The following is a 23,183-nucleotide window of genomic DNA, read 5'->3' on the forward strand; positions in this document are numbered from 1 at the left end:
ATGCAGAGGACATTCTGAAAGCCGCATTCGGAAAATAAAAATCCGGAATGTAAACATTAGTTCCTTGCACGACTACAGTATAAATGCTGTTCGCAGACACTCGACAATTAAATACGGCGCGTGAATCAAAGGTCCCGGCCTGCGTACGTAGACCCTGGCCCGGCGTGGCCGAGAAAGCCCCGCCGACTGCTCGTGCCCAGCCCAACATGGGAGCCCGGAGCAGCGCAGCGCCTGGCACGCGCTTTTTGCTGCTCGTTAGTTCCCTACAGCGCCTCGGACGCCGAGCTCGCGGAAAAGGGGGCTCTGTCGTCCGCGAGAGAATATAGCGCGGCTGTACGCACGTCTTGCTGCTTATCCATTTACGCTTACAAACTCCGAGAGTGGCCGTTAGGAACATTTAGGTTACGTCACAGAGTGGCGGAGGCAAGCAACTTGAACGCGAGTCAAAAGTCGCGGCGGAACGTTACGAGTCTAAACCTTAGCCGCCCCGCTGATTGGACGAACCGTGGTCGCAGCGTGCGCCCTAGTGCACGCAACTTCACACGCACGCGGCTCCAGCGTTCCCACAGTATTGATCAAGCGACGGGAGCGCCCCGGCGCGGCGGCGGCCTGCGCTGTCTCCGGGGCAACGGTAGCCCGCTAATCGCGCGCGCGGGCTTCGGTGTCTGGCCCCGGCGTCGTGCCATGAAGCCAGCCTCGAAGTGAGGATAACAGATGCAACAGGCGACGCGGTCGGCGCTCCTCGCCGACGCCGCTGCGGCCGCTGGATCCTCCTCGGCGCGCCCGTAACAGGTAAGCGCCCCCAGGCCTCCACCGCCCGCCGCACCTGGTGCGCGGCCCGCTCTAGTTTTGGCGCCGCAAGCGAGGCGTACCCGCAGAAATGGACCAAACTGTCCAGATGGCAGTTCTCTCGTCATCCCGATATGCGGACACCTGTGTTTCCTTTTCCACTTTTTTTTCTCTTAATTTACTCGTTTCTATCCTCTTTTCGGCAGCTGTCACCCTGTCTCTCTATCTCCGCTACTGACGCCAGACATTTTCGGCGACGGCTCAACGTGTCATCCACCGCCGGTTGGTCCGCCACTCGTCGCGCGCGCTTTAACACAGCTTCTGGGTCAAGGCCGTTCGAGTCTTTGCGTCTTCGTTTCGTTGTGCTAGTAGGGTGAGATGAAAGCGGGTGGCGTCTTATCTTGTTGCGACGTGCACGGCACTTCCCCATTGATGAAAACGGTGTAGATGAGCATGCAACATTGATCGTTCACTTTTTTTTTTATTGTCTTCTCTGACTGGTGCGCTTTTGTATAGTTCAGGTAGAGGTAATTCTCGGCTCGTGTCTTTTGAGAAGTTTTCATCCAAATGTGAGGGTCCTCTTACAACTTATAATATTTTACGCCTGCCGTGTGGTGCAATATGCGTTGGCATGAATTAGCTGGTAGTTTTGTGATGCGTTTAACTACCTCAAAAAGTTGACAGAATTTTTTTTTGTAAATATATGACTAGTGTAAGCACATGTCCAACCTGAGTTACTTGGACGTTAAGCGCATGTTATAGTGAGTAACTTAATTCGATGCGAAATAATGACGGTGAATATTCTCGATCTGTTTGTGCGCACGTTATCTACTGACTCTTCTGATGGCATCTACAATTGTCGTTAACGAAAATTCAGGACAAAAAAAAAGTTGCTTCATAAGCTATAAAAACTTACCAAAAAGAACTCCCAATTTGCGGGACGCTAGAACTATAGGGGCACAAAAAAAACGTTTTACTGGATCAACGGGGTAGCGTGAACGGTTTACAAATGTACCGCACCAGCAACAGAAGTTATAGATAAATTAGGAAATGACGAAGATGCAATGACGGGTATCACCGCCTTCAAAAGTTTTCAGGCAGATAACTGTAAAGCCGCAAACATTCATAACAATATTTTTAGCTCTTGGAAGTTCCGGGAGTTGACAAATTTGGTATATCTGCGTACACGCCTGCGAAATAAAAAAAGGTCATTTGGTGTCTTTTTCTACAAAATGTTTGCAGTTTTTTACAATTAAAATTTTACAATTACAATTTGACAATTTTTTTACAATTTTTACGGCGTACTCGTGATTTTAGACAATAAAAAAAACAGCATCTGCGCCGCAGAAGAAAGAATTTTGCTTGCTCTATTTCCAAACCTTGAGTAGAAATAAAAGCACGTCTTATACAGAGACAAGCCCAGAGTAAGGCATTTAAAGTATTTCTTAGTTAGGTCGAGTCATAATTACTTTCTCCCTCTGCTCATAAAATAGCAGTTTTCGAACTGAACTCAGACTGTCCCGTTCTGCCGTTTTGCTTTGCCAGCAACATCGTGCGTGTTTCTGAAACAAAAAATAGTATAACCGTGCGGCCAATTAGCTGCCGTTTGACTAATGCCGCTTCAGAGTGCTTTCATTCGAATTCCGGTTTTATGCTGTTACTGGCGTCAGTGTTTCTTGTTTCGATTTATGTAGGCATATAATATCGTTAGAATAATATTAACCAAAGTTTACAAGAGCTTATAAAGCTTTAAAACGCTGAGTCTGTAATCATTCGAAGTATCTTCCAGGAGTTTCAGAGGAAATTCTGGACTGGGTCAACTTTTATTGCCGATGAGCTGTTACTACTTCACTGCTCACATTACTCTTATTCGTAGAGGGAGAGTTTGGATGGTAGTTAAAAATATTGTTTTTTTTTCTTTTTATGTCCGGTAGTACTGAGCCAGACGTGGGAGACATGATTCATTAAACGAGACTTCGCTGCGTCAACAAAACTAAGACTAAGACTTTGACATTCAGATTCGAAGCTTTAGCTATATAGTAATTGGACAGAAATGTTGTTTGTCCTAGGCGAGCAAAACGTGGAATGAAAGATAAAATATGAGATAGATCAGGAACAGTACCAGAGGGGAAAATACTGCTTGGTCAGCTTACGTTACTAATAGCACAAGGAAGACGTACGCCTCACCTAGAGCAGCGTTTCTTTAGAAAAACCGCACAGAGTATAAGGACCAAGCCAATTCCTGCAGCAGCTGTTGAAATTCGCAATCGTAAGGAGTTCGGCAACCGAGATGGGAAAGCGAGCATCATTAAATTTTCCACCGTATATTTATGATAGCAGGTGATAGACCTTCAGACGCCCAACGAACAGCGGAAAACCTAGATTTCCTCGTCCTCATCCGCTTTCACAGAACGCTTGAGCGTTCTTTTCTTTTTTTGATTTTTAGTGCTCCGTCGGTTCCTCGGGAAATCCGCAAAGCCTCTTTCGTGGAGCCTCCCATATTTTCCAGCTCAAAAGTAGCTGGCGCAGAGATAGATGCCTCCAGCAGGCGCAGGGCACAACGCTGGACATGCGACGGCGCGATGTTAAGCCAAACGTCACGTTTTGAGGTCTAACACCGTCAAACCGGAGCCCAAAACTCAATATAGATTGAGTGTGACGTTGCTTGGCCTGCCGTAAGCCTTAACATGAAGGTTATCAAGCGTTAAGCCTAACCATAGCACTCTAGGCCTAACGTGGCGCTTTGAGGTCTTACGTTGTCAACCGGGTCTGGTACCCATTCGAAAAAGTTTTCTCAAGATGCGGGCACTACTTGAGGTCGTAAGATCTTGAAATGAAACTTTGGGCCTAAGCAGGCGCATACAGGAAAAGTTAGTGCTGTTAGACTGGCAAAGGGATACATTGCCACAGGGTAGCCCGTACCCGCAGTCGCGGACGTTGGGGCCTGCACCAAGTAATCAATGAACCAATCAATCTATTACATGAGCGCTAGCACAAGGAGGATCAACCACAAGAATCCTGTGAGCGAATGCCCGCGCTCTAAATTACGTATTTGTACACTGACGCCTTCCAAAGGGCCATATACCCATAGAGTAACGCATGCACGCTATGGGGCATCGAACACCACGACTAAGCCGGTATATATGCTGTTTTTGCGTGAGATTTTGTGGTTGACGCAAAAAAAAAATGTTTTTATGTCTGTTTTATCGAAAGCATACTTTTTGCGTGCTTTTGCAGCTCTGGTATGGCGGCAGAAAAAGGGCTGGGCTAGCGAACCTGTCAAGTTGTCCGAAGTAAGTGGCAACCTAAGTGTAAGTTAAAGCTACGAAGAAGGAAAGGAAAAAAATAGGCCGTTGCGGCCCTGGAGTATCGTGCAAAAACTAATTTTGTTAAACCAAATTAGCCATTCTCTCACTCCAGGTGTGGTATTGCTATGCCGTTGTCTGAGGGGTTGCTGATTAAATGCTTTGTAGCCGCTGTGTCGCTTGAGCATGGGCATGTGCCCTCGAGGCACGCCTGGGTATCGGCCTGGCGCAGCTGTCTTTAGAGACATCGGGTACGCCTTTTTTGGTCACTACCCCATGGGGATACGTTACGTGTGTGTGGTCACGGGTCTGGGGGAGCAAATCTCTTCTTAAGACATTCCAGACAGCGATCTTAATGTACTTTTCATATTTATTTCGCACGTATGCACGTGTGTTGGTGGGCGTCATTGCTAACAAGGCGGCGCTGCGACCGCGTAAGTAGAAACGCGCACTGCGCAGTCATCACGTTCAACGCTTTACTTATACAAAACAACCAGTCAGCGATAGTAGTAGAAGGAAATATTGGGCCTACAGTACGTGATGGGGCATTTGCGAAGCAAAACTGAAATAAACGTTGGCAAAATATGATAACGGCGAGGAAATGAACCCGAGGAATGATGAGGTCACTGGAAACGTTGCGATATCTAGGTTATCTTTTGTCCAGCGACGCCAACCGGATTAGAGAAACAAATGAAACGAACAACGGTCCCTTCGCTCTCACATTTTTCGTTATAGGCTTACGATTCTCTCCATTTTAGAGTTGACCGTGGTAGCTTGTTCCTATTTCCGCGCAAACGAGCAATGAAGGAAAATGCTGTAAAAAGTTATCCTCGTTTGTAGATGAGCTTATAAACGGGGAGACGTAATCTACATGTACACCCTACGAGAGAGAGAGAGAGAGAGAGAGAGAGAGAGAGAGAGAGAGAGAGAGAGAGAGAGAGAGAGAGAGAGAGAGAGAGAGAGAGAGAGAGAGAGAGAGAGAGAGAGAGAGAGAGACAACGATTCTGCCGCCTTGCCGATACGGTGTGACGAAAGTCTTGGAGGGGTTGTCGGCGGCGCAGCTGTTGGCGTAACGTATGTGGTTGATTACTAACGGTGCATGTATACGACAGAAAGAAAAAGGAATCAACGAAATTGGGATGATATCTTTAAAGCGAAAAGATCACACCGCGGCGCATCAGTAAATGAACGGAGAGGTTGTAAATTGCCTTATAGAAAACTCCCGTTTCTACACGGGCACACAAGAGTAAACTCGCCCAGAAAATGCCGCCACAGTGAGGGCCTGTGCTGTTCGGGTTCGTGCAAACTGATTACTAGGGTTGGGGGTTTTGCGGGAATTATTTCAATTTGGTATTATTTAGCTACGACCACTAAGCCTTCTGTCGATGTTATGCTGCCGTGACTGCGCAACCACTCCCAACTTGGACAAGCTCGATCGCAGCCCATTCTGCTTTTATCACAATGGTTAAAATGAGTTTTCTTCTCTGACTGTGGACTGTGGCGTAACACCGCTCTTTCATTCCAGTAGATCCATAAATGTGCACTAATGAGCTGGAAACACGCTGGGTGGGCTTTTTATTCTGTCGTAATTGCGGTAGCCTCTGTAGCCTTGAGTCTCCGCGTATGTAAGTGCCAAGGTTATGACGACCTACTTAGGCTGCGTACATTCATTCGCAGCCATCTACCATCGTTAAAGAAAACCACCACAAGCAACCAAAAACTCATCGCTCACTCTGTTATTATAAAGATGGCTGGAGGAAGTGCACGATGTAGAGGGATAGGCGCTGTAACCTGTTCACGTTAAGATAGATTACAGATGTACTGTAGTGCAGCGCAGAGCACATGTCAGGGGGTAGCTTTAATCCTTTCGGAGGCACTAATTTATAGTCGGTCAGTCAAACGTAATGATGACAGGTATGCATGCGTTGAAAAGCGCATCTTGGATGGCTGCCCTTTAGAGGTGCAACCTACCTCTCTTGGTGCTTGCAGCTAGCGACGATCAGTATACAGGAGCGTATACTCCCCAATCTTCGCGGCACTACGAAATAAGGGCCTTCAGGGTTAATTTTTTTTGTCTTGATCTACTTTCTCATTATTGTTTTCACCTGTAATTATGAAATCAAAATTCGTGGATGCGCTCTTTGTACCCACTAGGGTGCGATGACGTTGATGCTGCTTGTTTGATTCTGCGATGTTGATCCCTCAGGCATGCCTTCAGCGGACTGATGGGGTGTGGAATGTATCTTACGGCTGCTGCTTCGGCACAGAAGGTCCTGACGCAGCGAATGCTTTTAAGCGTCGCATTTTCCTCGGTCTTCGACCTTGTTGGCTGTTCATGGAGTCGTGCATGCCTCCCCTTGGGCAGTTTTTGGAGAAGTGTCACCCCCTCCAAAATGACGTTCGCATCACTCTTGGCTCCATTGGTAGCAATGCCGAGGATAAGCGTATCCGGATTGTCTTTTTTTTTTGCTCCGCTTAGGCATATCTGGGTGCTGCACACTAACTCGGTGTTCATAGTAGACGCTTCGGTCTGCTCGATGGGGTCATATTCGTTGGAGGAGGTTGCACGGTCTCCGGGTACCTTTTTGTTCAACAAATTGAACCCATCGCAAGGTATCTCAGAGATAGGACTGGGTGTAGCGGTGTACTTGTGCGAGGGGTTTCGAATTCCCGGATCCCTTTGGTACCTTTCCTGGATGACCAGCGGAGGGACCGTCGACGAAGCACCTGGCGAAGCCTGAATGCCGGACACAATAGAACGTTGGGAAGGGGAGGGCAGCTGACTGGCTTGGGTCATGGCGGCTGAAGTAGTAGTGAAAGACTTGCTTGATCTTCGTGTGGGACTTCTTGGGGGGGCGGGGGGGGGGGGGGGGGGGCTGCGGTGCTGGCATTGTCGGAGGGTATGGCGGGCACAGTCACAGCGTTCTTCTTGCCAGTGGCTGATGCCTCTTGGCTTGCCTCTGCTCGCATGCGGCCATTAGTCACGGACGGGACGGATTGTCACGGAGGCGGTGGGCGCTCTTGGTAGTCCATGCCGCTGCATTGCCTTATTAGCAACGTCGGTGATGTGTTTGGAAGGGAAGGTGAGCTCCCTTGCACGCACCATCCACAACGATCATGGCCTATCGCGAACGGACTGGCGGTATCTGAGGACACAAGGCACATGCATCCAGCGAATGCCATTTAACTTTTGGTTGGTTGGTTGGTTGGTTCCTTATGTCATGGCGCGTACCCACGCGGGGTATTGGCCAAGAAGCTGCCTGTAATAATTAGGCTGTGACCCGGTTTATTTTAGAGAGAAAAAAAAAGAAGTACGAGAAAAAACATTGAGAGTAGAAAAAGAAATCTTTGGATAGAACAGGATTGTCAGGAAAAAAAAACTTGCGAATGAAGGCATAGCTATCTAGCAGGGCATCCGGCCTGTAGCCGCAACAAAGGAATGAAAGGCGATCACGACATCTCTGTGGCAATATCCTATGACGGAAGCACCCAGGGAAAGGATAACGGTTAAAGATAAAGGGAGATTCAGCCGATTAAAGGTGTATATTTAACTTTTCTCTTTCTTTTGCTTCCTCATCTTCTTACTTCTCTTCTTCGCAGATGTGGATGGTATTTGTAAAGGAGAATTGGCCAAGCCTGAGTAGGAGGTTTCTGACCTGCATAAGTTCTTGGTGAAAATAGCGCAAAAAAGACAAGAAAAAAGAAACAAATACAACCATTTGGGGAAAATGTATACTACATGAGACGCGCGTAATAAATTTGAAGCCTTGCGGCGCCCTAGATAATATCGATAGGGAGAGAGCAAACTTATTGTTCTGTGTAGCCGAGACTGATTAAGGCCAAACGGAACAAAGTCAACTTTTGACTCGACACCGAGATGCCGATGTAAATTCAAAAAAGTAAAACACTAGAAACTTCGCCTGTTTACCAAACAAATAAACGTCTGTCCTCTACTTGTTCAAATACAAGTCTTATTTTGGAATGCAGAGTCGCAGAACCGTAGGAAATACTTCCCACCAGAGAGAAAGGCAGGTAGATGAGCCTCACTGAAATTTTTGTGCTGGTTTTCTTGTCTGTCCAGAATTACGTTACACCACCTGTTGTACACAAGGTGTGGCCGAAGGTGAGCTGATGTCTTTGATGTCAAGTTAGGTCACGCCAAGTGCGTTGCACCCAAATGAAGGCCAGCTAAGAAAACCGGTCTCGCTGGAGAGAGCGTCTATATATCTGTGAATTAGTGCTACTCGCAAACATTATTCCACTAGGTGAAGTTGTCTAAACGTTAATAAATGATCAGAAACTTCAGTTTCTGAAGTTCAGAAACTTCTGCTCTGGGTCTTTCAGTGACGGCATTCCCTTTGACTTCTCTTTGAGCCTTTTTATTGCTATCGCGATAGGCGAAACTATGTCTAAAGAATGAATCACAAACCACCGATCAATCAACTGGGTGATCTCAGTTAAATCGCGGATCGCAACCTTGGACGTTTTCAAGTCTCGTCTGCACCCCTGGCAGCGGAGGGCAATTAAAGTGGAGTAAGCATTCTGACTAGATCACGCACCATATGTAATTTAACTTCACAGGCTTTGTGGCATCTCTTACCGTACACTGAGTAGCAATGTAGCAAATGTAAATGATTTTGTGGCCTATGTCACCTGACGTGGAGAAAGGTACCTGGTAAACATTATAATGTTTATCGGGGTGTGTATAGTGATCGTTCTGGCCGAGATACGGCACCATGCCTACGAGTATAGTGTTGCAGAAAAATAGAGTAAAATCTCCAACAGTGTAATGATAATAAATAGAATGAAATGAATGTGTTTGAAATAAGAAATAAATGCTTTAATGCATTTGCCAAAATACAAAGTAATGCAGTAAGAAGGAAACGTAACTGAAAACTACATACATTTGCTTTCACGCAAAAATTGCGGCGTATTGTTTAGGTGTGTGAGCATTCATACACGTGTTTTCTTGTCTCATTAAGCTCTCATTAAACGTCTCATTAAACGGCGCACCTAGATCTGCGTAACCCTACCTCGTAAACAGAAGCTCGGGAAGAAATTCTGCCTGATCGACTGTTCGTTTTATGGTACTGCGCACGTGGTTGGCTACTGACTCGTAGGCGATTCGTTGCTACGTGACGATTCACTAGAGGCGCAAGCTCGTTTAAGGTACGTTGTTTTTTTTCGACGTATAGAAGTGCAGCGACGGCAGTGGTGGAAGCATCTAGATCGTTGCCTCCGTATAGCTAATGTAGTGGGACGACAAGACGATCCACCCGCGGCAGTTACGGGCTACGGAGCTCAGCCAAAAGTTCGAAATATTACCGGTTTGTCGTCCGGCAAGTTTCGCGGCACAAAACTTAGTGACATTAAACTCATGGATTTTACTCGACGACAAAGTTCAGGGCAAAGTGATACTGACGCGTTCTAACATCATATCAGGAATCTTAGTCGCCCCTGTAATTTTAGAAATATTTGTTCATTATAACTGGGATGCCGTAAATTTACACAGACTGGATTTGCACTTCGAAAGAGAGAGGAAAAACCCCTGCCGCCTCACCGATATGGTGTCGGGAAAGTGTCGGGGGGGGGGGGGGGGGGGTTGTCGGCGGTGAAGGTGTTGGCGTAACGTATGCGGTTGCTAAGGTTGGTTATTGCTAACGCTGCATTTATAGGACAGAAAGAGAAAGCAATCAGCGTAATTGGGATGGTATCTCTAAAGAAAAAAGATCACAGCGCTGCACTTAAGTAAATGAAGGGGGCGGCTTTTACATTGCCATATCGAAAACAAGAATAAACCCGCCCAGAATATGTCGGCAAAGTTGGGGCCTACGTTGTTCGGGTTTGTGAAATTCATCTTTGGGCTGTTGGTTGCTCCAGAACAGAAGGTCCTGACGAGGCGAATGCTTTTAGGTGTCACATTTCCTCGGTTTTGGACTTTGTAAGCTGTCCCTGGAGGCGTGCATGCCTCCCCTTGGGTAGCCTTTGGAGCAGAACCACCCCCTTCCAAGATGACGTTCGCATACCTCTTAGTTCCATTGGTAGCAATGACAAGGACACGTTTATCCGGATTGCCTTTTTCTTTGCTCCGCTTAGGTATATCTGGGTGCTGCACGCTAACTCGGTGTTCATACTAGAGGCTTTCGTTTGCTCGGTGGGGCCACATTCGTAGGAGGAGGTTGCACGGTCTCCGGGTACCTTTGTATCCACCAACTTGCACCCAGCGCAAGGTATCTCAGAGATAGGACTGGGTGTAGCGGTGGACTTGTGGGAGGGGTTTCGAATTACCCTTTGGCAGCCCTCCAGGATGCCCAGTGGAGACACCGTCGCCGAAGCACCTGGCGAAGCTGAAATGCCGAACACCATGGAACGCTGGGAAGGGGAGGCAGCCGCCTGGCGTCGGTCATGACGGTTGCAGTAGTAGTGAAAGACTTGCTTGATCTTAATTTGGGGCTTCTTGGGCGGGCCTTCGGTGCTAACGTTGGCGGAGGGTAGGGGGGTGTCAGCCACACTGTTCATTTTGTCAGCGGCTGAGTCCTCTTGGCTTGCCTCAGCTCGCATGCGGCCATTAGTCATGAACGGGAGGGATTTCCACCGAGGCGGTGGGTGCTCTTAATAGTCCATGCCGCTGCATTGCCTTATTGGCGACGTCGGTGGTATGTTTGGAAGGGAAGGCGAGCTCACTTGGATGCACCATCCACAACAATCATGGCCTATTGCGAAGGAGCTGGCGGTATCTGCGGACACAAGGCAGACGCGTCCAGCGGACGCCTTGTTGTTGTTGTTGTTGTTGTTGTTGTTGTTCCTTTGAATATTGGCGCATACCCAATCAGGGGATCGGCCAAACATCAGTCGTTAATTCGAATGAGATTCAAAGGAAATTAGAAAATTAGAATGATTCAAAGAAAAATATAAAAATTTGGAAGCTTTTCTTGTGTTGGAGGAATTGAGTTTGGAATTTGGTTAATATTGAAACAAAAAAAGGAAATAAGTAAATAAATAATTAAATAAAGAAAAATAAGAAGAGGAGGAAGAAGAAGGAGGGAGAGGAGAAGAATGAAAAAAAAAATTAGAAATGGATGCTTGTGGAGGGCTCAGGTGAGGATCCAGAACAAGATACGAATTAGGTTGTAAATCTTTTGGAATTTTCAATCAAGCGCAGAAGAGCAGAACAAACATCCCGGCGGCAATATCCCGTTTCTGAAGCCCCAAATGATAAAAGAGCCGGCACTGGTAATACAAACCCCAGGCGATGAAGCGGCACTTCAAGGAGCTGACGTCTGAGGCTTGAAAATCGCCGACATGACAAAAGGAAATGGTCGACAGACTCTTCTTCATTACAGTAACTGCACATGGCAGTCTGCGCCAGACGAGACCTGTGGAGGTATCTGTTCAACTGGGGCACACGACATCGAAGGCTCGTTACAATCGCCTCCAGGTCGCGTGAGGGGCACCAATTCGGATTCCAGGAGAATTTTAGATGAGAAAAATCTCGCATTGACAATAAGACTGATTCGTGCTGCCCTTGAAGCTTCAACAATCTATGGAATCTTACAGCGGCTAATAAAGGCGTTGTCTCAATGACATCGACAACAGGCCCGGAGAGTGCTACCCTTGCCAGTGAATCTGCGGTTTCATTAAAGGTGATTCCCGCATGCCCAGGGACCCAAAGAAGGTCAATTTCAGTAATATGAAGTGGTAGAAGGGATCGAAACGTCCGTAGAAGAGGTGAGTCTTTCGGAGAAGAAAGGGCTAAACCTACGGATAGGGAATCTGTAATTATAAGTGGAGACGACACCGATATGTCAAGCTTTCGTATTGCCAAGACAATTGCCAAGAATTCCGCATAGAATATAGGGATGAAATCCACCAGACGAACCGAAAAGTACCAATTTAAGGAAGGGGAAACTATACCTATTCCGGATTTTTCATCTCGTTGAGAAGCATCTGTATATATGATAGTACCTTGCTGAATTGAGGCCAAATGATCTTGTAGGATACTATTGAGCAGTCTGGCAGGTAGCATTTTAGCATTTTGGGGAAAGATGTTCCGGAAGTTGACCATTATCGTATGACCCCTATCAAGAGATGGAAGTACGTTATTGAGCGCAACCCCTAATGGAGACACCAAGCTTTGTGCTAGAGTAACTTGCGGTCGATAGGACCTGGGCCACTGGGCCGCCAAAAACACAGCTGGTTCATCTACAAAGATAAATTGTGTCCTGTTAACCCCCGCGCCATAGGCTCTCAGGAAAGTATCCACAGTAAGTATTCTAAATCGGTGTATCAGAGGAGGAACTCGGGCTTCCAAATAAAGTAACGCATTAGATGCATTTTTAGGTAGCCCTAAACAGGAGCGAAGAGCCTGGCGTTCCAGGAGAACTAGGCGATGGAGCTTATACGTAGCAGCACCCGAGAATAGAACACACCCGAACTCTAAAATAGGCCGCACGTACATACGGTATATCATCAGAAGAGATTCACGGCGCATTCCCCTTTTTCTATGGCTGAGGCGCCTCAACATGCCAACAGCACGTGCTCCTTTAGTAGCTATACGCTCTATATGTGGACTCCAGTCAAGTTGGCTGGTGTATACTACCCCAAGGTATTTTAAAGAATCAACCTGGGGTATGATGTGCTGACGGTAACAGAGAGTGATATTAAAGGAAAAAAGTGGACTGAAAAGCTAGCACAGAGCATTTGCTGGCATTTATTGTGAGAGAGATGCTATCTAACCAGGAACCTAAAGAATTCAGATATGACTGCATTAATACATACAGTTCGTGTATGTCAGAAGCTGACGCGAAAAATGCGATATCGTCGGCATAAACATAAGTCTGGACACCCGAAACGACAGGGACCGAGCTTAACAGGATATTAAAAAGAACCGGCGAAAGGACAGCTCCCTGTGGTACACCTCTTTTCTGTGAGTGCCGAGAGGAACAAATGTTACCTCCTTCTTATTCCTCGTCCTCTTCCGTCTCTTCTTTGCAGATGTGGATAGCATTTATAACGGGGGATTGGCCAAGCTTGAGTATGATGTCTCTGACCTACAGAAGGCCTCGGTGAGAATAGCGTAAGGAAAGACCAGAAAAAAGGAAATAATACAATCATTTGGGAAAAATGTATACTACAAGAGACGCGCGTAATAACTTTGGCGCCTTGCGGCGCCCAAGATAATATCGATAGGGAGAGAGCAAACTTATTATTCCGCGTAGCCGAGGCTGGAAGTGCCAAGTGGGATAAAGTCAATTTTTGGCTCCCTACCAAGATGTCAAAATGTTTTATCATGAGAATTCCCAAAAGTAAAACACTGAACACTCCGCCTGTTTACAGATCGAATGAGCGCTTGTTGATCTAAACCTGTCTTTGTTCAAATAAAAGTCTTATTTTGGAAGGCAGAGTCCCAGAACCGTTGGAAGTACTCCCCACCAGAGAGAAAAGCAGGTAGATGAGCCTCACTTAAATAATAAGTGCGAGTTTTTCTTGTCTGCCCAGAATTGTGTTATACCACCTGCGGTACATGAGGTGTGGCCGAAGGTGAGCTGATGTCTTTTATGTCAAGTTAGGTCACGCCACGTGCAGAGCACCCAAACGGAGGCTAGCTAAGAAAAGCAGTCTCGTTGGGCAAAGCATCTGTATATGCCTGGACTCGCGTTACTCGCAAACATGTTTTGACTGGGTGAAGTTGTCTAAACATTACTAAATTATCAGAAACTGCAGTTTCTGAAGTTCAGAAATTTCTGTTATGAATCGCTCTGGGACGCATTCTGTTTGAATTCTCTTTGAGTTTGTTAATTGCAACCATGTCTAAAGGATGAATTACAAACTGCCGATGAATCAACTAGCTTATCTGGGTTGAAAACTTGAGATTTCGAGGCGTAAATCGCGGATAATAGCATAGGACGTTGTTTGGTCTCATCAGCACCCCTGGCGATGGAGCGCGCTGTCAGTAGCCCTGATAAAAGTGCAGTAGCCATTCTGATTAGATAAGGCACCTTATGTAATTCAACTTCACGTGCTTTGCGACATCCCTTACCGTACCAAAGTAGCAATGTAGTAAATGTCTATGATTTTGTGGTTCATGTCACCTGACGTGGTGAAAGGTGCCTGGTAAACCTCATACGGGGTGCATATAGTGATCGTTCTGGCCGAGATATGGAACCATGCCTACGAGTATAGTGTTGTAGAAAAACAGAGTAAAATCTACAACAATTTATTGGTAATGAATGGAATGAAGTGAATATTAAAGAAATGACAAATAAATGCTTTAACTCCATGTGCCAAAATGCAAAGTAATGCAGTAAAGAAGGAAAAGTAACTGAAAACTACATACATTTGGTTTCACGCAAACATTGCGGTTTATTGTTTAGGTGTGGGAGCATTCATACACGTGTTTCCTTGTCTCATTAGGCTCTTAACACGGCGCACCCAGATCTTCATAACCCTACCCCGTAAACAGAAGCTGCGGGCGAAATTCTGCCTGACAGGCCGTTCGCTATATAGTATTGCGCATGGGCTTGGCCACTGCCTCGAAGGCGACTCCCTACTACACGACGATTCAGAAGAGACGCAAGGTCGTTTGAGGTGCGTAGTTTTTATTCGACGCATAGAAACACAGCAATGGCTGTGGTGGAAGCATCTAAATCATTGTCTGCGTACACAAAGTCTAGTGGGGTGACAAGGCGATCGAGACGCGGCAGTTAAGGAATGAGGAGCTCAGCTCAAAGTTCGAAATACTGTTACCGGTTTCTCGTTCTGCAAGTTTCGCGGCACAGAAGTTGGTAACACTAAACTTATGAACTTAACTCGATGAAAAAGTTCAGGATAAAGTGATTTTCGCCCATTCTCACATCATATCAAGAATCTTAGTCGCCAGGTATTTTTGGATATCTGTTCATTATAACTTGGACGCCGGTGATTTACACCAACTCCAACCTCAAATTGGCCTAAAGCTGGCTCTACCGCAATACGAGCCTTGTGGTGGTAGAGCACGCTCTACAGGTCCCAAAGAAGTGTAAAGTGAGAATATTGAAAATAGTCCTTTTAAGTGCAGAAAACTTTAGGGGCTCGTCTTGTCGTCGTAGCGTGCTCGCTGGACCCAAGTTCAGCCCCAAGGCGTTCCACCATAGCGGCTGTAGTCGCAGCGTTCCACAGAGGCTTCAGGCATACAGTCATAAGCATGTGAAACTCGTGAACCGCTGGCGCTTGTCATACATCTCCCCGTTGTTTAGCGCAAAAGAAAGTGCAGGTAAATTTGAGGCAAAATATACGCAATTCACCGCCAGTGCCCACGTTCATTTAGTTAGGAACGCTCATGAGGTTGGTTTTTACGACAGTACGCGGAAAAAAGTGGCAGTGCAACTCCGACTCGTGCGGCAGGAAACGAAAGCACACACAAAAAAAAACAGCAGTCCTGCTGGCGCAGTTTCAGGGAAAGGGCACGCGAGCACTGCGAAGGCGGGAAATTTGAAATGCGTTGGACACACCTCCGTGGAATTCATCAGGAGGGGAATGAGACAGGGTGGTGTAGAGCTTGATGGGTTGTATGAGTGAGTGGATAACGACGCCACAGCCCATTATGGTGAATCACTGCTCTGCTTTTGTGGCAGCTTTCACATTGAGTGGAGCAGCTTTAAATTTTAATGTAGTAATACATTTCGGGGGAGGAGCACTTTTGGATTAAATGTCTCAAACAAAAATTTTGTAAGTTGCGCTCTTTCCAGAACAGTGGTTGCGAGCGCGGAATACAGGGGGGAGTGACGAAAAAGGTGCACCTTAAGGGTGTAGTTGTAGATGCGACTGCAGTCGGAATAAGGAAAGGATGGAGACATAGCGCACACTCAATATGATTATGCAAGAAAAAAGCGTGATACACGGAGGCCCCCAGTACAAGGGTTAAGTTGTGCCATTCGTTCGTTTAGAAGCGTTTCGTGTTTAAAATAGCGTTTGAAATGACTGAGGAAAGGAGCCCTTCTTTTCAAGGGAGGTTACACTGGGTGTATACTTTCAGGAGAAGACGGCGTGAAAGTGTATGAGTTTTTTCTGTGTCCGTCTTTGTGAATATACCCAGCGTAACTTCCCCTCAAAAAATGTTATATAAACTAGCCCGAAATCAAGCAACATTAGGAAAGGAGCAAGCACGAATGAGAACCAGTAGGTAGCTAAGGGGGATTTTCGGGCACGAAAAGGTAATAGCGAAAGTGATACGGACTCGTGGGCTGAGAATTTCCGACAGCTTCCGAAAAGGGTGGTTGCAATGAATACAAGAGTTCACGTACACACGCACGCACGCACGCACGCACGCACACGCACTCACACGCATGCACACATGAAGGCGAGGAATAAGTATTCTTCAGATTAACAGGCCACTGCCTCGCTTGGGGGTGCCTGGTCGCGCTGCTGAAGAGAGACAGAGGCGCGTCATTCTACTGTCGCACATACTCATCAGGCAGCCATTAAAAATACTTTCAAATAAGTTAGACGAACCGGTAATTATTGCATTAACACAGATAGAAATTGTGATGATTGCTATGCCAATGTTTCGGGTCGTGCGTACGTACAACATTTTTTCTTGTAGCAAGCATTCTCCGTCGTAGCGAGGAACAAATACTATATTACGATAAAATCCACTTTAGATTACTGCTAACCAGTCGCGTAAGCGAGATTCTTAAAGGAGTACTGCCAAGAAAGCTCAAAGCTCAGATAACTACGTAAATACTTCCTTTGTATATGAAGATACCCTCTCCAAAGTTTAAACCGTAACCGTTCAGTAGAACATATTTTAAATCAATTTAATCCTTACGCGCACGAGAAAGCGCATCCGCGCCATCGAGCAAGCTCATGACCTAATCTGCGCTTCGACCCAAACGGCTGACGTCAGGGCTCTCGTGACGTATCGAGGCGGCCGTGGTGCTGTTGGCACGCGCCTCCGCCTTGTGTATCGCGTCACAGTTTTTGGGACTGACGCCACGTGCCACTACGGCCGGTCGGGCTAATCTGGCGCGCGCGCGCGCGCCCAGACCGGTATCATCGGTTGGGGTGCGACGACAACAGTGACATTAAATGGTCCTTGCTGTCATGGCGTCTGCCTTGGTGTTCGCTTCACCGAGACCAAAACTAACACGAATAAACGAAGCTGTAAGTGACTATTTATGCCGCGTTCGACAATCTAATGTGTCAGTCTATGGTTAGTGGGCTCGCACGCACCTATATCCGCGAAACAACAAACGTAACGCAAGAATTCCGAGTCAGTGCTCCTTTAAGGAACTTGTGCTAAAAGAAAAAGCTGGCACAGTATCCTGTTAGTTTCTGTCTCCGCTGCTGCGCATAATCCGGACTGCACGGGGTGCGGGCTAAAACGGTGGTGGACGAGCTTGGGGACGAACGTAATACCTACGAACATGTCCTGCTGGGAAAGTTGGTATATATCGAGCTGGAAGGGAAAAGTGCCCGCTTCGCAATCGTTTTTATTGCGCCACATTTGTTTGAAAATGTTTTAATGCGGCGACCATCAAGGAACATCAAGACGTCTGTACTTGATGCGTCTTGTCAGCTCTCGTTGTTTTATTGTTCTTGTTTTTCTTTTTCTTCTTCTTCTCCCAAGAAATGGAGAGGTGTTTTTTTTCTCCAGTGTGTTCAGTTCATTTATAATGCCACTTACATGCTTTGTACTGATGTGCAACTGTGATGCTGCCCCGAACCAAATAAATCAGGGGGCTGTGGGCTGGTCAAGCTGCCTGTGAGCAGCTTTTTTCCCTCCGCCCTCCTATCTACAATGTATAATGGCAAATAAACATGATTTGATTTGATTTGATCTCGAACTTAAAGCAGGAGGGCCGTTTTTGCATACCTTATGTTGATCGCTATTGCGAAACCATGAATTCGAACATGTACAACTTGGATGGGGCTAAGCGGAGCGGTATTGCTTTCTTTCCCGGTGTCATATATCTGGCCTCTGTTGCGTAAAGGTGAATAAGGCGAAGTATGGAAAGCCATTATTGAAACTTCGAGATCCGCCTGATATAAAGACATACGGCTGCGAAGATAGCAATGTAGCTTTCTCATAAGCCGCGCGGTTTAATAAATACTTGTCCTGGTCCGGGAGTTGAAGTCGGTATTAACGATTGGCTTGGGCTGTCGTTTTATGAACTAACGTTATCAAGATGTTAGCTGTTTCTTCTAGAGCGAGATTCTGAATGAATCGATATCTCTCAAGAGAGAGACAAATGCTGAGCACTATTTTGTATGAAGAATACAATATGGAGTAAGAGTCTGCAAAGGGAGAAGGAAAGTGCTGTCTCTTTCACTTTCACTTTAAACAAGGCTCCCGCGTTGGAGCCGGTACGTATTTCAAGTGCAGAGCGCTTTAGGGGCCCGCCTTATCGTCGTAGCTCGTTATTCGTTCGCTGTCACAATGTCTATCCACCCACTGCCGGAATCAGGCGGCGTAACGAGATAACGCACCCAAGTAGGGTCCCACGGCGTTACGGCGTAACGGACCCCAACAGACGCTTCGAAAAACAAGTGGTTTATATAGTCATAACCGTTCTAAACTTCTATACGGGTGGCGCTTGTCATTAATATCCCCGTTGTTTAGCGCAGAGGAAGCTGCAGGTACAGTTTAGGCAAAATATGTGTGTATAACCGGCAGCCTCCACGTTTATTTAGTTAGGAACGCCCGCTGGGTTGGTTTTTACGATAGTAAGCCAAAAAGGACGCGTTGCAAAGTGCGCAGTAAGGTGCCGTCCCGTGCGGGATGAAAGCAAGCACAAAAATAACAGAACTCCCTCTCGCGCTGTTCCCGGCAGGGGGCGCGGAAGCGCTGCGAAGGCGGGAAATTCGAATTACATTGTGCAAACCTCCGTTCAACTCATCAAGAGAGCAGTGAGACGGGGAGGCGAAGAGCATGATGGGTGGTAGCAGTGAGCCGACAACGGCGTCGCAGCCCATTATGGTGAATCACTGCTCTGAACTTCCGACAGCTTTCACGTTGAGTGGAATGGCCTAAACGTTTTTTTTTATAACCTTCTTTGGTCGGCGTGCGTGCTTAATTGCTGTGAAAGGGAAGCTACGAACTACCAAATCTCGTTTTGCAGGAATTTTGCCGTTAGACGTAACGATGTGATTTGTTTTCTAACGTACCCAACTGGTACCCGTAGTTTGACGTAGAATGGCTTTGGCCTTGCCCGGTACATCATTAGTCTTAGCGTTTCAGCGACGTACCTTTAAGCGTAGGTGTAGGCCTAGCATGGGCGATTGGCCAAGGCTCTCGCTCGAAGTAACTGGGAGAAAACAAGAGACGCAGAGGGAAAATGATGATTCTGGTAATGGGAGGACACTTTCGTCAATTGCACATTGGTGATTTCGCGTCCCCTACGTCACGACGACTGGTTAAGTACCCTCGCCATTTTCACTTCACTGATTTGAGCCCACAAAATTGCGTCCGGAACGGAAACCTAAACCCAGCCATCCTAAAATGCTTGAGGAAGCAGACAGAAAGAGCGAATACTCGTCACAGCGTGTTTCGTGTTAAAAGCGAAATATCTTAAACGACCGAGGGGACATGCCTGCCGAGTTTTGAACCATGTACTTTTACTTTAGTGCACCTTTTTATTCTAACCTACCTAAACAGGGAATGGAAATATAAACCAAAGAAAACAACCAACCACCTATTCAAAATCCCCGATGAATGCCACCAAACAAGAGATTTGAAAGCAAAATAAGACGGTCGTCGTAAATTACGCCTCTAGGGGAGCTACACGTCCCCCTACACAGAAGTCGAGTGTTGTGAAAGGCTTGAAGGCGCCAAAAATGCCGAGGGACTCGGTAGAGCCGACGTGATCAGCATGACTAAAAAGCTGAAAAAAAAAAGTATTTCCACCTCCTCGAACTGCAAAAATATCTCTTCCTTTCTTTCAAGTCAGACGTTCCTTTTTTGTTCTTGGGCCTCCTACACTGTATCTCATGTTTCTAAGCTTTCAAAAAAAATAAATAAAATAAAACCACAATTTGTGCAGTCCGCTGCATCTCACATTATTTTTCATTTGTAGTCTCTTCATAAACTGGCATTCCATTTTCTCCCATTAGTTGTTTCCCGAGGGAGTTCTCATGGGAAAGCAGAGGAGTCTGAAAGGAATGCTGAAAGTGCGCTGGAAGCCGCAGAAGAATAGAAGCAGTCCCCATAGAGAGTCCCCATGCGGTTCTCCACCGCATGAGTACAAAAATATCGCGCACTGAAAACCTACAAAAAGTAATCAGAATCGCCCTATATATTTTTCTGCGGTAACAGCGTGAACGGCCTTCTATGGCACGCAAGACTGAATCCCCATTTTCAATGCGCATACCCGCAGATCAATACTACTTCGCGCGTTTTCTGAGCTTGCATCTTGCGTTAAAAGCGCTACAGTGGTGCGCTTATTTTCGAATTAGGAGTCCATATTCTTGGGTGATTTTTCTATCGCGAACGCAAAAATGCAAGCGGCACTCCGACGAATTTAGAAATGTCTTACAGATATTGCGGAAAGAGATGCCGCGCCGTTTCGGTAGTCGCGTTCTTTCGCCGGCGAAAAGGAGTAATGGACCGTTTATTGTTCCGCCTCGTCTGTGGCGTATCCTCAGTATCCTCAGTGGCTTTATTGATTTTATGGCTGCGAAATATATGTACTACTAGCAGCGTTGCCTATGGAATTCTATATTCTATACAGGACTATCAACGGAAGTGGAAATAAAACTAGCGACGTCTGCGCGGGCCATATTCAGTACCAAGATTGCAAAAGTTACATAAAATGAAACGATGCTTTTTTTTTAAAGCAGAACTGGGTTTAAGAGTTCAGTGTTTACGTTGGAGCGGATTACAAAAGCGCGATAAAAAGGAGACTAGGAATAAAAAATACGGAGGAAATATCGGTAAACTGGAGGAAAAGGAAAGACCTAGATTTCGAACGAGCGGGGAAATTAATCCACCTCGTTACCAGGAGTACCGTTATTGTGGATGCGACGGTGAACTAATTGGAGGGTGGATGTAAAGAGGTAAAACAGAGGCAGGAATTTTAACCACGCTTTGCCTTAGATTGCTATCCTGCTATTATGACTTTATAAGGGGTTCCAGTCAAGTTTATTAGTCTGGGCCTGTTTTCTGTGAAAGCTCAACTTCACGATGTACTGTATCGATTGCGCTAACAATATAAAAACTATTAAACTTTAAGCTCTATTTTTGAAACTTTGGCTCTTCTTTTATAGAAAATACGGGCGAGGTATACCTTCCACAATGAGTCATTAATTTAGTTAGGCATTCGTCCAAGTGATATGCAACCGTGGCTTCTGCCCAAATGCTGATGTGTCTAACACTCTGTAAAGATTCAGTAATGTGAGTTATAACTTATAAGCGGTATTCAATTAGCCTACCGGATTTAAATATGGCTTCGTACGCCATGCTCGGAGTTTCTTATGCCCAGTTCATCCACAATTTTTTTTGGTGAAAAAAAAAAACTGCGTTAGGAAAAGCTGTTTTCCTTGCACCATCCTGCCCACCGATTCGCTGGGGTCGGCTTTTATGTAGGACGCAGTTTAACACCCACATCTCTTGACGCAAGGAAACTAGGTTGTCTAGCAAACGTGCGCTTGAAACTAGAACACGTATTGATCATTTGGCATCTTTCACACGATCATCTAAAACTAAATTTGGGCGTTGTACACGCCGAAGCCGTAACTGGGCTATTGGGCGCGCCATGGCATGGAGGCTACGGAATAATTTTCACCACATCAATGTCTTTAACGAGCTTTTAAATCATCAAAGTAGACTCTGGCACTTCCCAGCTCCACACACAGGATGCGTATATGAAAGGAAGATTCGTGTGGGTGAGAGGGAAGGGGCAGCGCGCTTGCAAGCGAAGGCTTGCAAGAAGGCTAAATAGGTCATTGTCGGCTGCTATTTTACTCCGTAGCCCTGACGAAAATTTTAAGCACGAAGGCAATAACAAGTCGTACGCTAATGACGAGTATAAGAAAGAACGATGAGCTACACACGCAAGGCGCACACGCACAGCAGATCAAGGGGCACGAGAAGAGGCGGTTGTCGCAGTGTAACGTGCACCACATGAGCCGGACAATGGGTAATAAAAATTGCTCGCAAAAACAAAGAAAAGATACAATTAGTTGGCTGTGCACCGATATATACACTCGAGGAAAGCACGCACGCGTGTATGCGAGCAGGGTAGGCTGCAGGGCAAGCAAGCAAGCAAGCAAGCAAGCAAGCAAGCGACTGGCCCATGTTCAGTGTACGTGGCCCCGCGAACGTATTTGTGGTACGGGTCGAACAACCATGTGTGGCAGCGTGCCCGCAAGCTCTATGTCACTCTTTCAAAGAAAATAAACACATTGAGCGAAGAGCGATAGTACGACTCTGGCCATTCTAATGCAGCCAACCTTGGCGTCCGGGATGCACACGCGACCCTAGGTATAGAAGATTCCCATTGCCGCGTATGTACCGATCATCTATCTTTCCGCATTTGTACTGTTGTTGGCGATGACGGCACTCGGAGATACTTCGTGTGGGCTCTGTGGAGTGTGTTTTCGCATCTGCATCCGCATTTGCAATGCACTCACGAAGCTTCCAAGTCACGACAACTTTGAGTTTCGCCCGGTAGGTATCAAGCAGGCACAAAGTTGGTTTTACGGGTGTTTAAGAAAGGCTGCATCCCCACAACCAAGGCGCTGGGGTAGTCTGTGGGTGCAGTGAGATGTAAATGGGAGCCGGCTTTCTGCGCCTACGATAGTGAAGACTTTTGATCCTGTTCGTCGCCAACGCATGTGCAGTGTCGCCCACTCTTGTTGCGAACACGGCGCAGCGTATACATGTATACAGGATGCGTATGGCGCCACACAGGGCGGCGTTAGCGCCTCCTTAAGTGGCCATGTTGCACCGAGAGGGCTGAATTTCCCCGTTACATGAAATGGCTATCTACAAAATTACATACACGCTTGGGGGATTTCGCGAGACAGTCACTACTCTGGATGCACAAAAGCGTCCCGTCTCCTCCAGGGTGCATCGCGTGTTTCGCGCGCCCACGGTGATCGACGAGGCACCGG

General features: G+C 46.6%; 1 protein-coding gene across 1 annotated transcript in view; it reads left to right on the forward strand.

The window, feature by feature from the left end:
- The first annotated feature begins 675 nt into the window (after window positions 1–675).
- Window positions 676–23,183, forward strand: part of Rsh (Rap GTPase activating protein radish) — a 321,267-nt gene continuing 298,759 nt past the window's right edge. The window contains exon 1 of the mRNA XM_077707586.1: window positions 676–792. The gene's annotated coding sequence lies outside the window, so the exon portion shown is untranslated. The remainder of the gene's footprint in view (window positions 793–23,183) is intronic.

The sequence above is a fragment of the Haemaphysalis longicornis genome, unplaced genomic scaffold (assembly GCF_048455015.1).
Source record: "Haemaphysalis longicornis isolate Haplotype H1 unplaced genomic scaffold, Haemaphysalis longicornis Haplotype H1 scaffold_4, whole genome shotgun sequence".
NCBI lineage: Eukaryota > Metazoa > Arthropoda > Arachnida > Ixodida > Ixodidae > Haemaphysalis > Haemaphysalis longicornis.